Source organism: Dreissena polymorpha, chromosome 10, assembly GCF_020536995.1.
Source record: "Dreissena polymorpha isolate Duluth1 chromosome 10, UMN_Dpol_1.0, whole genome shotgun sequence".
NCBI classification, from domain to species: Eukaryota; Metazoa; Mollusca; class Bivalvia; order Myida; family Dreissenidae; genus Dreissena; species Dreissena polymorpha.
This window is the reverse complement of record NC_068364.1, coordinates 18,914,229-18,929,228: the sequence shown is the minus strand read 5'-3', so window position 1 is coordinate 18,929,228 and position 15,000 is coordinate 18,914,229. Positions and strand designations below refer to the sequence as shown.

The window sequence follows — 15,000 nt, the reverse complement described above, 5'->3', positions numbered from 1 at the left end:
TTAGAGTTCCAAGTTTTCGGACGAGATCTCTACCGTTACCAGATGTCGATGAACCTATACATCAGCGTCCGTAAAGGGTTGACAAGCGCATATTGTCATGTCGAAGTGGTTCAAAAAAAGGTCAAGATAGCGAGTTTTATCTGAAAACAATAAATCCTACAGAGGTTAATGAGGCTCCATGACACTTCTTAGAGAGGAATTCTTGTTCTTATGCACTGCATTTACATAGCAGACCACCACCTACTAACATACAGTGATTAAAATTAATTGAGATTACCGCATTGGAACGATCAATACAAAGCATTTAGGGATAACAACGGTTTGATGGCTAACCTCACTCTTATCTGAGAATTAATCAGACACCAAACGCGCTTCTGAAATGATCTCACTCGAATGTTAAAATGCAATTAAAAATGAAGGTGACTGACAAATCATTACACGCGAATCCAATGCTACTCACATAATTGTAGAGTACTAGTGCCATACGCAGTGGGCATCCATTAAAAGGACAAGGTTACAATGTTAAATATCTATTAATTCCCTCGCGAGATTTCAGCAATTAATGACCTGAATTTGACGAGATTTTGTATCTTTACTCGCTTAAAATATTCGTTTGAAATTAAGTGTTGTCATTTCATAGGTATGTTGTTTTGGAGAGCTCGTAGAGAGCTTCCACATCATTCTTACTAGAATGGATGTTAATAGAGTTGATTTAAAGGTATTTTCTGCATGTTTAATGAAAAGTAATACTAGACGTAAGAATTGACAATTCATGTTTAATACATATATGGAAAAGTTAGATTTAGTAGAATATGCACGTAACTGTGTAAGTCATTTTGTGAAAAAATGTTGTTCTCAAATCGATGGCAATGTATGTGGATGAATAGAGAGCTAAACTTGAAAGAAATGTTGGTCGAAATGGTAATAGTGGTAATAAATTAAGAACATATAAATTGTTGAAAAACAACTACAAAACAGAGCAGTATTGTAAAATATTTTGCCCCGTAAGCATAAGTCTGCACTAGCTAAATTCAGAATTGGAATAGCACCAATTAAGCTTGAAACTGGTAGATATGAACATATTTCTGTTGACAGAAGAATTTGTACAATATGCAAAACTGTGGTTGAATGTGAAAAACATGTATTACTATCATGCAACGCATATGAACATATTAGATCTCCATTGGTGGAGAAAGCAAGTAGTCTTATGCCAGAATTTGTGAATCTAGGTGATGAGGATAAGCTTATATATATTCTCGCCAACAATGATATTGTTAAACTTACAGCCAAAACATGTTATAATATTCTTCAACTTCGCTTTTATATTCTGTATATATATATATATATATATATATATATATATATATATATATATATATATATATATATATATATATATATATATATATATATATATATATATATATATATATAGATAGATATAGGAACTGCATACCTTAGTATTTATTTTAGTGTGCCATAATGTAAATTAATGTTCTAGGTGGGAGATGAGTACACACCTTTCAAGTTGCCTCGGACACTCTTAAATTTAAAGGTTTTAGTGTTTCTATCAATTCCCTGTTAATTTTTTTTGATGTACTATCTATTATACTTATAAAGGTTAAAGGTGCGGTTTATAGTCTGCTTCGATATATGCATCTTCAGCCGACTTCGACATTAACTGGGACTTGGATTTAAGCCGTCCGTTTACATATGGCGCACAAGGCAGCCACGACACATTGACTTATTTCCCTCACATGTACCCATTTAAACACCTGGGCTTAATTGTGTGCTCAGAAAAATCCAGTGCCCTGAGCGAGATTCGAGCTAGGAACCTTCCGATCCCTAGACCAGCATCTTACCACTAGACCACTCTCCCAACTTATGCACTGAACACTCATTCAGATAGTATTCATAAAATGGTATTTGTCATTTCCTACCTATAATGAAAACTGTTCTAATAGTTAAGAATTTTAATGTATAAAAGACTTAAATTTACCTTTTAAATTGTATAATTAATGTTTATCCCTGTGTTTGAGTGTCACCACTGATAAGTTCGTAGATGGTCTGTCCATAGGCGATATATGGCTTTGTAAGACATTTTTATTTTATTTTTACTATGCGCAATAGTGCTTTATTTTCGCTTTTAGTAATTTATGGTTAATTTCTTATGGCCAATTTTAAGGTGAGGTAAGTGGGGGCATTCACAATTTAATTATGTAATATAGTCTTTAACTGTACTGTGCTATATGTGACTTAGTCCCATAACTCTAAGATTGTACAAAGCTATTTTAACTGATTTCCAAACTTTAGTGGAGATTATATAACTTTGTGGTATTTGGGAGAGAGGTCACTCTGTAGTTCATGTTACAGTTTCTGTAATTTGACAAAATTCAGGGGTTAGCTCCATTTCACTTCACTATAAGTGTATGTTGATTTTTATGTTGATAAAATAGTCTAGTTTTTTTTAACTCGATACTTCCGATTGGACTCATTTTTATTATTATGCTAATCTTTATTGTATGTTGTGAGTGTATATATGCTGATTAGACTGTAATAAACTAATAAACTTCTTACTATGTAATATTGTCCTTGCAAAAAGCACTCCTTAATGGTTATTCGGTCCCGCTAATCCACATATCATAACAATGACCCTTGTCAATGGCATACAATAATAAGGGCACATTTCTATCACCTGATAACAAAATACTATTTAATTGGCATGTGACAAACAGAACTCCCAAGTGTCCTCCTTTTTCCACAACGGGATTTGTCGCAACCGCGATTTATCGCGGACATGTGTTACACACAAATCGGATATTCACTGACGCATTTGTTTTTGTCAAAATCAGAATTGGCGAATGTAAGTGCTGACGACATATTCTTTTTTAATTACGAGATTTCGTGCTGAAGAAAATAAATAATTTCAAAGTATTATATGATCATATTACAATTATATATATGAAGGTCACTGTGTGACTAATTACTCCAGACAATATAGTCATCTAAGTGTACAGTAGGGAAATAACTGTGCGAGTATTTTATCTTTGAAATATGTTTCATGAATAAACATTTGCACGCCGGTTCCGTTTATAAAAAGACTAATTGACTTTTTAAAATTATCATCGCTTCGTTTTTATTTCGAAAAAGCGAACGTGTTATGTGGTAAGACCGTAGATTATGAAAATAACAATAATGCATCGTGTATTTAATGGTAATTTGAAGGCGGAATGAACATTTAAATTGTACTATCATTCGCAGACATCATCGCGACAGATAATCTACTTAAATAAAAGAAATATGCTTGAAGTCAGAAGCATATTCGACTAAAATAGAAAATATTTAATAAAGTTGCTTTTTCGTTTTATTATATTTACCGAGTACTGATACAAAAACGTTAACAAGCAACTATTACCAGGTATAGGAAGAGCCGTTTACCAATAACGAATTAAATAAGAAAAATGATTATGCAGGAACGACAATTATTTATGAAATTTCATTTACTAAACCGTAAGTATGCTTGGGGCTATGATGGATGTGTTAGTATTTATTTATTTATTTAGAGGTCACAGTTTAAATCAAACATTACATCGGGATACAACGTATACAACTTGTACAGAACATAACGGGTTTACAGAATGAACGAATTTTCGAATGACGTCGACGAAGTGAAAGTATTGTTATCCCCTGAATAACGCAAGTGTAAACCTTGCAACCAAAATGTATGTGGATAAGAATGTCCCTGTTTACCGTGTTGTCTATTATTAAATGTATTGCGTATTCAATATCGCATCAGGACCTTTCACCTACCATAGGTAAAACACGATATCTTGAACAAATGTTCTAAAGCTCGAAACGAGTGTACAATCGTTGGTAATACCTCTCAAACGTAGATATTAGGACGTGAATCTAGCTGCTGTAAAATACAATAAGCACACACATAACTCTACTAAATAGGCTGGCTTATATTTTGATATTATTCAAACGTTTCGTGATTTTAATTTTCGTTTATCTTTAAAAACGTTTAATTATTCTTATCGTGTCAATATGTCTGTTGTATATGTGCACTTTGCCATGTGTATTATTTAATGAACATTGGTGAAGCAATGAATATTTCAACAAGCACTTGTACACCTAACTTACGTAATGATAAATATAATATAAGTACTAAAAAGTCTAAATAATTACCCACCTTGCATATTAAGGCCGGTCTTTTCACGACGCGGCCCATATATATATATATTGCAATATGTGCGGCTCGGCGCCCAGGAGAATATTAAATGCAAAAAATAAATTATTCTCGTACGTCAAGTATAACCTGTAAGACCTGTTCTTTTTTAAGGGACGCAATCACCGCGTCTATGTCTGACACATTTTCCTTCTTTTTTTAAATGAGTATGTATAATCGGTGACCAGTAGTAGTATATCTTTATTTAAATCTCATCAATATACATTCATGGTTATTATATTACAATTATTTACACATTATCAAATGTATATTGCCATTCCATATTGGAATTATAAGAGACTATCGCAATTAAGAATTCCACTTAATATTTACAAATTATATACATTACGACTTTTATCAATTCAACATTTTGCACAAAAAAATGAAATAAAAAATAAAAGTTAAAAAGTTTAAAACTGGAGAAACTTTGCTAATCAAATTAATTACGATCTGCCTTAAAACAAAGGTAAGATACTGAAAGATAGAAAAAAAGCACTATCGCGCATTAGTTAAAAAATGGGTGTAAGAAATCATATATCACGTTGATCAGATCACCGTAAACCGGATTAGCAAAGTTGCTTCAGACGCAATAAAACGGGGGAAAACTAAAGCCATGATCACATTATATACATAAAAAAATAGATTACTTACAAATTAAAAATACCAGCCTCTGTAGCATGAGATAGCAGGATCTGGCACAGGCTCGTATGATATTATAATTGGAAAACAGATAGTTAAATTTGTCAACATCATTTAGTGTTAAGAACAACACATTTGTTTCGGAAGCACGTTTAAACAAAGTTTCTCTGATATCACAGTACACTGGGCAATTGAACAATACATGGTACTCATCTTCAACATTATAACAAAATGGGCAATTTTTTTCCTGCATCGGTAAACCTTCATACCTGCCGGTTTCGATTCTGATGGGAGCTACCCCACACCGGAACTTACAAAACGCAGATCTATGTCTAGGTGGCATAATTAATTTACAGTATTGTTCAGTGACATATTCAGATTTAACACACGTATACAGACGCAATTTATTACCTCCTCTTCTAGAAGGACCAGTGTTACTATTTATTCTGTCATACCACTGGGAGATATACTTATTTTTAACAATATCTATGACTTCATCGACAAAAGATGACGACATCGGTTGCAAAATACTGCTATACATATTCAAGTTATTAACATCTAGAAACTGTTTTATAGCAAATACCCAATTTTTACATAAACGATTAGACTTAGATGCTACCCAGACTGCTATTCGCTTATTTACCCTCATTGCGTCCATATATGATAAACGTTACCAATAAAGCGTAATAGATTTCCACTGCCGTACTTGTGGTGGAATCCAATCCATGTCACCCGATATGCCATCATTTGGTGTATATTTTCCGACACTTAGAAAAAAGCGTTGCGCCCTGTTATGCACCGCATTAATGCATGAATAAGTCCGAGCGCCCCATAAAGGAGCGCTATAGTTAATTACAGGCCAAACGACAGAATCGTATAATTTGGAAAAAACATTATATCGAACGTCACCTAAGCTTTTACATTTTGCGATTAAGAGACCCAAAGCACGACTAGCACTCTGAGCAACAGCTTTAACGGTAATATCATAATCAAGATGTTCATGTAAAATAACACCTAAGTAAGTATATCTATCTACTAGTTGTAATACATTTTCCCCACATTTAAAAACTATATTCGTACGTTGAAAAGCATTTGGGCGAAAGTGAATAATATTACTCTTGGACGGATTAACAGTCATATCATTCAGAGAACACCAATCATTTAAAGCATTTAACAATATTTGTAGCTCATCAGCATTGTCGGTTAAAATTACAATGTCATCAGCGTATAACAAGATACATAGCTTTTCGTTATCAATATTAATACCTAAGCCAAAGGATTTAAGGTATATAGTTAAATCATTGATGAACAAATTAAAAAGCAGTGGAGATAATATACACGCTTGACGTAAACCACACTTGACGTCAAACCACTCTGTTTTAAAAGAATTAACTCTAACACATGACATAACAGATGAGTATAAAGATTTAACACGTATAACATCTTGCCACACACACCAACATCATACAATCTTTTCCAAAGTAAATGTCTATTAAAAGAATCGTATGCTTTCTTAAAATCGATAAATGCACAGTATGTTGACAATCTATTTTTCTTTCTTGTATCAATAATAGTATTAAGTGACAAAATATGATCTGTGGTACTACGACCTTTTCGAAAACCGTTTTGTTCATCAGACAACTTGTCATTTGATTCTGTCCAAAGACTAAGTCGATTATTCAACATATAACAATAACGATTATACATTGCAGGTGCAAGTGATATCCCTCAATACGACAAAGGATCCCGTTTATCCAAAGTAGATGCTTTAGGTATAGGACATATAACAGATTTACTCCATAAAGTAGGAACAATACCATTATTGAAGCAAGTATTGAACAACATATGTAAAAATGACAAAGCTGAATCATTGGTTAGTACTTCGACAGGAATATTATCAATACCACATGATTTACCCTTTTTGGCATTGATCAATGCTTTATGAACCTCCATGATAGAAATGTGATCATTAAAAGAGATATTTTCGGACTCCGTCGTAACAACAAAACTGTATTGGTTATTGTCAGTATGTAAGACAGATTGGAACAGAGAGCCAAAGTCTTTTTTCCACCTTGCCAACACAACATCAACTTCCGTAGAAATGGAGCCATCCTCCAGGATAACCTCCATCGGAATAACATTATTTTTACAGCAATTTACTCCAATTTTCCCAATGGACTTCCAAACTTTGGTAGGATCGACGTTACACTCCCCCAAAAGTTGATTCTGCATTGAATACCAGTAAAATCGTTTAGCTCTCTGCACATCTCTATCAAAACATTTTCGGACATTTACATATTCAGATTTTAAAGCCGTTTTATGATTTCTATTAATGCATGACAACCAAGACTTTTCAGCAGTACTAACAAGATTCCATAATTCAGTCAAATGTTCAGACCACCATGGTTTGCCTGGACGTCGTTTTTTATTATGAGTACCAGACTTAACTACTTTAAAAGGTAAATTTTCATACATAGATTTAGAAACGATATTACACCTATAACCTGTAAAACAATATTAAATGATTATCGATGTTTGGTTCACCTCCTGTCATTCATTACGTTAAAATGCTGTAATTTAGATTCATTTTTACTGATACATCATTTACTGACAATTTGCCATGAATTATTAAAAGTTTTATTTTTACAACTGGAATTGGAAACGCCATATAGCTAGACGAATATCCCATACATTGTACACGTGTGGCTCTTCGAATTAGGCTTCAGGCAAACATTAAGTAAGACAATACCTCGTTGGCAATTACTTTTAACATATATAAGTCTTGTGCAGAATGTCTGTTCTCGATGAAATATATATATATCAATATTTGAATATATTCAACTTGTTCTCTTTCATATATAAACTTTTTTCCTGCCTCTGTTGCAAACATTGACCAAATAAAGCAGGGTCGAATAAATTTTCCTATCTCCGGTCAACAGGAAGTAGTGTATTCCTACGCACGCTGTGACGATTAACATGTTCTAATATTTGACCTTTGAAATGTATTGGGACGCACCATTAATGTTATAGTTATATCATATATCATGCTTTTTTTCTTCTTTAACATATGTTACCAAACCAGCCTTCCGTATTTATCATTTTCGTTTACTTGATTACGCAATTTATGACGTATCTAGTGTGACGTCATTTCTCAGACAAAACATACTAGGCGTTTCTAGTTTCTCTCAGGATTTTAGGGACAACAATTTTGACATGGTGGTTTTTACAGTGTTTTTTATAAATATTTTTAAAGCATAGAACGAATCATATATGTATTTCGGATTGTGTGTTTGTCATTCATAATTGTTAACTTCGTAAGGAATAAAATAGTTCGCTACGGCAGGATTACGATTTCGTAAATCGGGTTTTGGGTCAAAGGGGTTAGCATTCGATACAAACGCTATCAAAAAATAGTGTGGTTTATAATACATTTCCATAATAGGGATGGAATAACAGAAAATGTATTTCGACAAAGTGATGGAAGAACAGAAAATGGATGTGTATATCGGTGTAAATTTATTGTTATAAGCAATCGATTTAAGTTGTCATTAATAAGGTAAATAAGATTTAGTTTTTGTTTTGATGCTCCATTTTTTTTCTTTACCAATAAAAATATCGCATTCTCGATTCGTTTTTAATTTCTTCTCCTTTATTCAATAGGAAAGTATTAAAAGGAACAGTTTAAAGTATAACTATTTTTACGTGACATAATCGGTAGTTATTCGGTCGTCTGGAATGTTGTGTACACGTAGGAGGCTCGACAAGATTAATTATATTGTTATGTCAGTTTATCATTTGTCTTTGATTAAATGTGTAAACGGCATTAAGCAGGATAAAAGCTCGCCATATTTTCTTTTTCTAAGCCTAACCGGATAGACTTTCTCCGTCTCGGCACCAACCATATATTCTCTATATATCACGCCATCTAGCACAATACTCTTCTCTCATTGGCTGTTTGACGTCACATGCTGACCCCATATATTCTATAGGTTACAATACATTAAATGATCGCTTCATGTAGGGCTGTACTCTCTAAAAAAATATCATAGTTGACAGGAAGGCATGTTTTACACCTTTAACCATTATTCGGGTGTTATCTTGCGGAGATAATGGTAGGGCATGAATAGGTGTTCAATATTGAATCCCTGAAATATACACTTAAAGACTATAGTAGACCATTGCACTTGAAAAGGCTACATTCCACTAAGAAACGGCCGAAAAAAAAGTTGCAAACACAGTCGATTTTGATTTGTGTCAAGTTCTTTCTTGCTTTGTACATGACATATCTTTTTTATTGCATAAATCGATTCCGCTTAGAATGGCCTTTAAGAAAAGGTATGGTTATGGGGGTCTCTATGTGCAAAATGTTGCATTTATTTTCGCTCAAAGTTGTCGCTTTTACATTGAATTATATAGGGAAACTATTTAGTGTATTATGACCTATATGATGTCAGTTAACTATATGGGGCAGTAGAGACATTCAAAATGGCCGCCCGGAATCGTCGATTCAACATTAACAGCGCATTTGGATTTTCTACTGCTTATCGATATGAGGCTGTATAATATAACTGGCTGCTCAAATATGTTAAGTACTCTGTGACCTACAAAAGGACTTTCCGCGCTTTTCCTTTCGTTGGGTTCGTAATCAAAAATGAGTTTGAAGAGCAGAAAATTGAGATGCAGAATGACAGCACAATTTTCAGTGAAACTTACAAATAACAATTTAACTAGTGAAGATATTCATATGACATGCATGGATAAGCGAAATATGTGTACTCAACTTTCATGGAGAGTTATTTTAAGCCATAAACATTCAGTGTTCAACATATATAATTTAAGTGAAAGTGTGTTTCCGAGCGGACCGTTTTCATGTCAACTTAAGGTTCATGTAAAGTCCCAAAATGACCCCACATAGAAGAAATTGTCAAATATAAAAATGATCAATTATACCTAAAATAAGTTAATGAAATTTACATATGGTTGCAATAATCACATTTTTATTCCATACATGTATACAATTAAAAAAAACACTCACAAATGTTAGTCATAATGTAATTATTAGCAAAAATATTGCAATGTATGGCAAATTCTCAATATCATAAAAAAAACACAAATGCACCAAATAAAAACACCAACAGTATATGCAAGTTATATGTAAGGTACTCCTAGCATTGAATTGCGTCAATACAGCCCCACAACGACACTATGCGTATTTCAAAATGAACATGTCAATGCCGTGAGTCGCTATTTATAGATTTTGGAAAAATACTAACTTTCTACGCGCATAGCATGCGATCAATAAGAGTTATGATCTTATAAAATAAAATTAATGAAAATATATCATTTTCATAATATCTCCATAACAATGACACTTACTTGAAACTCACTATTTGAAAAGAATCTTGATATAATTGGCTCTCCTCCCGATTTAATTTCATCGGTCATCTATCTTGGTCAGGAATGTGTATTGATTCGTATTTGCGAATTTGTTAAATATTGCTTATATTAAATAGTTTACTTTATATCATAACTTGAAATTACCTCATAAACAAATTATACAAATTTTAGAACAAACAGATCGTGAGTAATTTATAAATGATCGATTTTGAAACGAAATATTTTTCGAATATACTTCCGGCAAATAATGGCTACCTGAACAAGTAAACATAACAAGACAATAACAAATGCATTTTTTGATCGATGACAAGGTTTGTATAGAAATGTAAGTGTTCAGTTGGTTTAATATGTACGTGTGACCAACATTTGTATATTTCATTTTTCCGATCCCACAAATATTATGCCTAGATCGTTAATTGAAATATTGTTATGTCGACTTCCTTGAAACCGGATGTTTTATGCCCACATGTTTAACTAACGTGTATGGAGTTTGAGAAGTGACATAAACATGTTGTAATTTGTTTTAAGGTAGCCAATTAGTCGTCGTTCCGATTCCTATACATTTCAAATGAACAATCAAAGTGTTTGCCTTTTGGTAATATAGTTTATTTTTTTGTAATTGTGTCATTTTGTGACTATAATGAGTACTGCGGTGCGAGTAAATAAGTAATTTTGAAAATGAAGGTTCACTGGTAAATCCACCATACTTAAAGTAGTTCCCAATTATTGTGTTAACTCTTTTGCATATTTTAGGATTGTTGGTGTGTGTTGTGTGGACTTTTCATTTGTAGTACTTACATTATGTGTATACAATATTTTGACCAAAGGAATTTTTTTCAATTTAACTGCGTTTGTTATTTTGAGAATTTCATGCATGCGCTGTATATTTCTTCAAAAGCAACATTTTGCATCATATTTTTTGTATAAGCATTTTCTTATATGTTCTACAAGTGTTTACGAGGCTATCGACATATAAATTGAATTTATTGCCGTAATATTTATTGAAGTATTCCTATTTGAAGAATACGCCTTTTTACACTTTACATGAACCTTAACAAGAAAGAACAGTGGCAGGATTCTTGGTCAAAAATGGTAAATGACAAACATGGTTTGATTTATATGTTAGTGGATCTGCGTTTTATCAGATTTATATGCATATTCTGCTTATTATGTTTGTTAAAACACCATACCAAAACAACGTAACTGTAAAGACATGTCTTTAAAAGGTAAATAGTTTTTTGTACTAATAACCCAGCTCATAACATTACCCCCCACACATTTTGGCTAAACTCAGAAGCAGAAAATTGAGATGGAAAGTTGTTGGCGTGATATAATCGTTACAGGGTTAGTTACTGACCCGATACGGGATATACGGTTCTGTGGAAAACCATATTGGGGCGAGACCTTTTTGGTCTCGCCCCAATATGGTTTTCCACAGAACCGTATATCCCGTATCGGGTCAGTAACTAACCCTGTAACTATTAATATCCTACAGACAATAATTAAGTAGGCTAAATAACAAAGGACAAAATTCTCAAACGATGTAGATGCCATGACATGAAAACTATTTTCTTTGCTTCCATTTAATAACATATTTCTACCTATTATGTTTCACGGTGATGGATTTCGTAGTTTTTGATAAATGTTAGACAAAAAAGGGCATGATTGCATGGATGCAGATTAACGGTCTCTATGCACATCATTACCCCTTTATTGACTTACTCGACTTTAAATGAAAACACTTAAATACAATATAATGTGTGCTATATATACAAATAGGAAGTAGATAATCCCCTTTCAATGATTCGGAATGGATTTCCCTACTCTCGTTTTCAACGGTTCAAAAACTCTATAACATGTCTATAAACAGTTAGCGACACAACTAAATAAACGCGATCGGAAAACACAATTTATAAAAACAGTGTACAAAATTAAAACTATTATTAAATGAGCGAAATATTCATTAAAAATTTACGTCTCCTCTAAAGATGTGACATGTTATCACAATTAATTATTTTAATACGGTGTTACTTTAGAGTATACGGAGCTTGTGTGTTTTTCTTAGGAAGAAACATTTGCCAGATTACGGTATACCGGCTGTATGCAATTTGAAATTGATGAATTATATAACTTCATACAAACGGATGTTCTTGCCTTTCTTAGGAATTGAAATATGTGGCCTTTAATAATTTGTCGCACACTACCCTCATGACCAGCTTTAATCTAAACGACTATTTTAATGAAATCCTCCACTTGTATAGTATACCTAAGTATAAATAGACACACAATTAACATTAAATACATATATTTCGCTTTAAACGCATTCTCTCTCATTAAGATACTGAAGTAGTGACAAATAATTTAATCCTCACCAAGCTGTCAACAGTATTGAGAAGAATTAATTGAATGGGAATCCACAACACATTTTCCACTGTTATTTTTGCAAATGTATGTTAAGCTTCCGATCCAAACGAGAGATACTAAACGGCGCATTAATCATTAATAGTTAATACTTAAGTGAATTAGTAATGCAACAAAACAATGTTTAAAATCAGTTCATTAGGAGGTTTTCATTGTCAACATAAGCAGTTATATTTCAGATTTAAAACATAAATCGAACGCGATTGTAAAAATTGTTTAATAGCAACTGAATAGATCAATCTTGGCATTATGTGGATTACGTTAAAAGCATTCTTCGCACGCCGAATATTATTTTTTTGTAATGAATTTTCAATTTATTATTAAACGATTAATTAAAATACCCCGCTTTAAAGAACGATTTAGATGCTTGTAATGTGTTGCCCTTTGCCATGTTTTTCCTCAATTGTAGATTTTCGGACATTCGTACAAAGTCTCTTGCTGTTTTTTTTAAATATTCCGAATATGTTTTATCACATGGAGAAAACGCTCAGCCCCTTTAAAGGTTGCTATAATAGGCATCTGTTTTGGAAGCATTCTAAGATTTTGAAAAAAAACAACAGACAATCGAAAACAATGCATAAAGAATTCGCAATAATAAAACGGGTAGTTGATGTATAAACACTCCTAGAATAAAAACGGGTGCAATAGTTCCAACTGCCCAACTAATGTATTACAAAACATCATATTACTTAATTGTCAAGAGCCTTTGAAAACTCTGTAAATGTCCGAAATGGTGTCATATTTTAGTAAATTTTATTAAAAATACAACCGTATAATAAACAAGTGTGTTATGGCACAACTTATTCGTTTTTGAATCCCGACTGCTCTTCAATGGATTAATTATACGCGTCATCCCGAATGTATAACACTATCAGTCATTTGACTCAATACTTGCCATTATGATCTAACGTTTTATACATATTGCATGATCTGTGCCTTCATATGTACAAGGTTAATTATCGGAACTGTATGTTTAACATGTTTCATTTTTTCATCGGTGAATTAATAAGTCATATGTGTGTTAACCGTTGCTTTCAACACTGGTTCAAGCACATGTCGCAAAATCTTAACTCAGACGGTACATCTGCTATAAACATTAAGCGATCCAATAACAACAACTGTTTTATTGCCATATGTGGTGGTGCTTAATACAAACAAAACCTCATAGACGTCGTTTTGTAAATGATGATAATATATGTTGATATCAGAGAAACATAAAGCGAAGAAAAATACAGGAATCGATAACCTTTTATTTATTTTGATAGAACTATGCAATGATGCTATTTATAAATGTACAAAATAAATTAATTTTTACCGGACATATTTAGTCGTGAAATGATAAAAATCAAATTGTTATAGTTTTGATTGAAGTTGAAGTTGAACAAACATTCAGACTGATATACAAATAATCGGTATTATTTTCGATAATAAAGGTTCGTATGACCTTTCCAACAACACAAACATGTTGTTTTGCTAGCAATCGTAACTAATGTGAATCATATTCAAATTAGAGAATCATTTAAATAAAATTATTTACCATGTAAACACATTCATTATAATAAACTAAGTATGTCAATTGTGTGTTTAAATCAAAATAAAACACTTCATCAAAATGTCATTTAAGCTTCATGTAGATATTATAATGTGCGGCTAAAACTTGTATTACAGTGCAAAAACTTAATACTTTACGGAACGTGTTATTACATTTAATAATTGAACGTTTAATAAGTACACATTACAATTTGATGGTAATAGTAAATAGTTGCGGCTCATTGGAACTACGAAATTCAGGATAAGGTTTTAACCATAAACAGGTCATTATTATCTGTTGTGGTTATCAGTTTAAATCTATGGTAACTAGACTAATAAATCATTAAAAAAATATTGGATCGAACGAGTATGTTTGTGTTTTCTAAGAAAACTTCGTCCATACGGCATTCCAATACCATGGAAGACAGCGAATTGTTTTCTAGCGGTAAATACGTCGGCAAAAACATCGCTTATGCGCACCTGCAACATCCAATACCATATCGTGAAAGACAGCAAGAAGGCGGTGATACGTTATTTTTGTCAGGCCCTTACAATATTGAATGTATCGCGTTGACATTAAATAAAATGGCGGATTGCAGTATTACCGATTCGTGAGTGTCTAATTCTTTTTATCAAAAGATCTATCAACAGTGTGTTTTTTTCAAATTCATTAAAGCGAGATAATACGATTTTTTATATGAATTAAATTGTAATCTATTGATAAAATATGTAACAATAACACAAAATAGGCAAGGAAAATTATACATTGAAGACGAATTTCATAA

General features: G+C 32.5%; 1 protein-coding gene across 1 annotated transcript in view; it reads right to left on the bottom strand.

Moving 5' to 3' along the window:
* LOC127847032 (uncharacterized) overlaps window positions 1–15,000 on the bottom strand; it is a 149,864-nt gene that overhangs the window by 54,543 nt on the left and 80,321 nt on the right. The window lies entirely within an intron of this gene.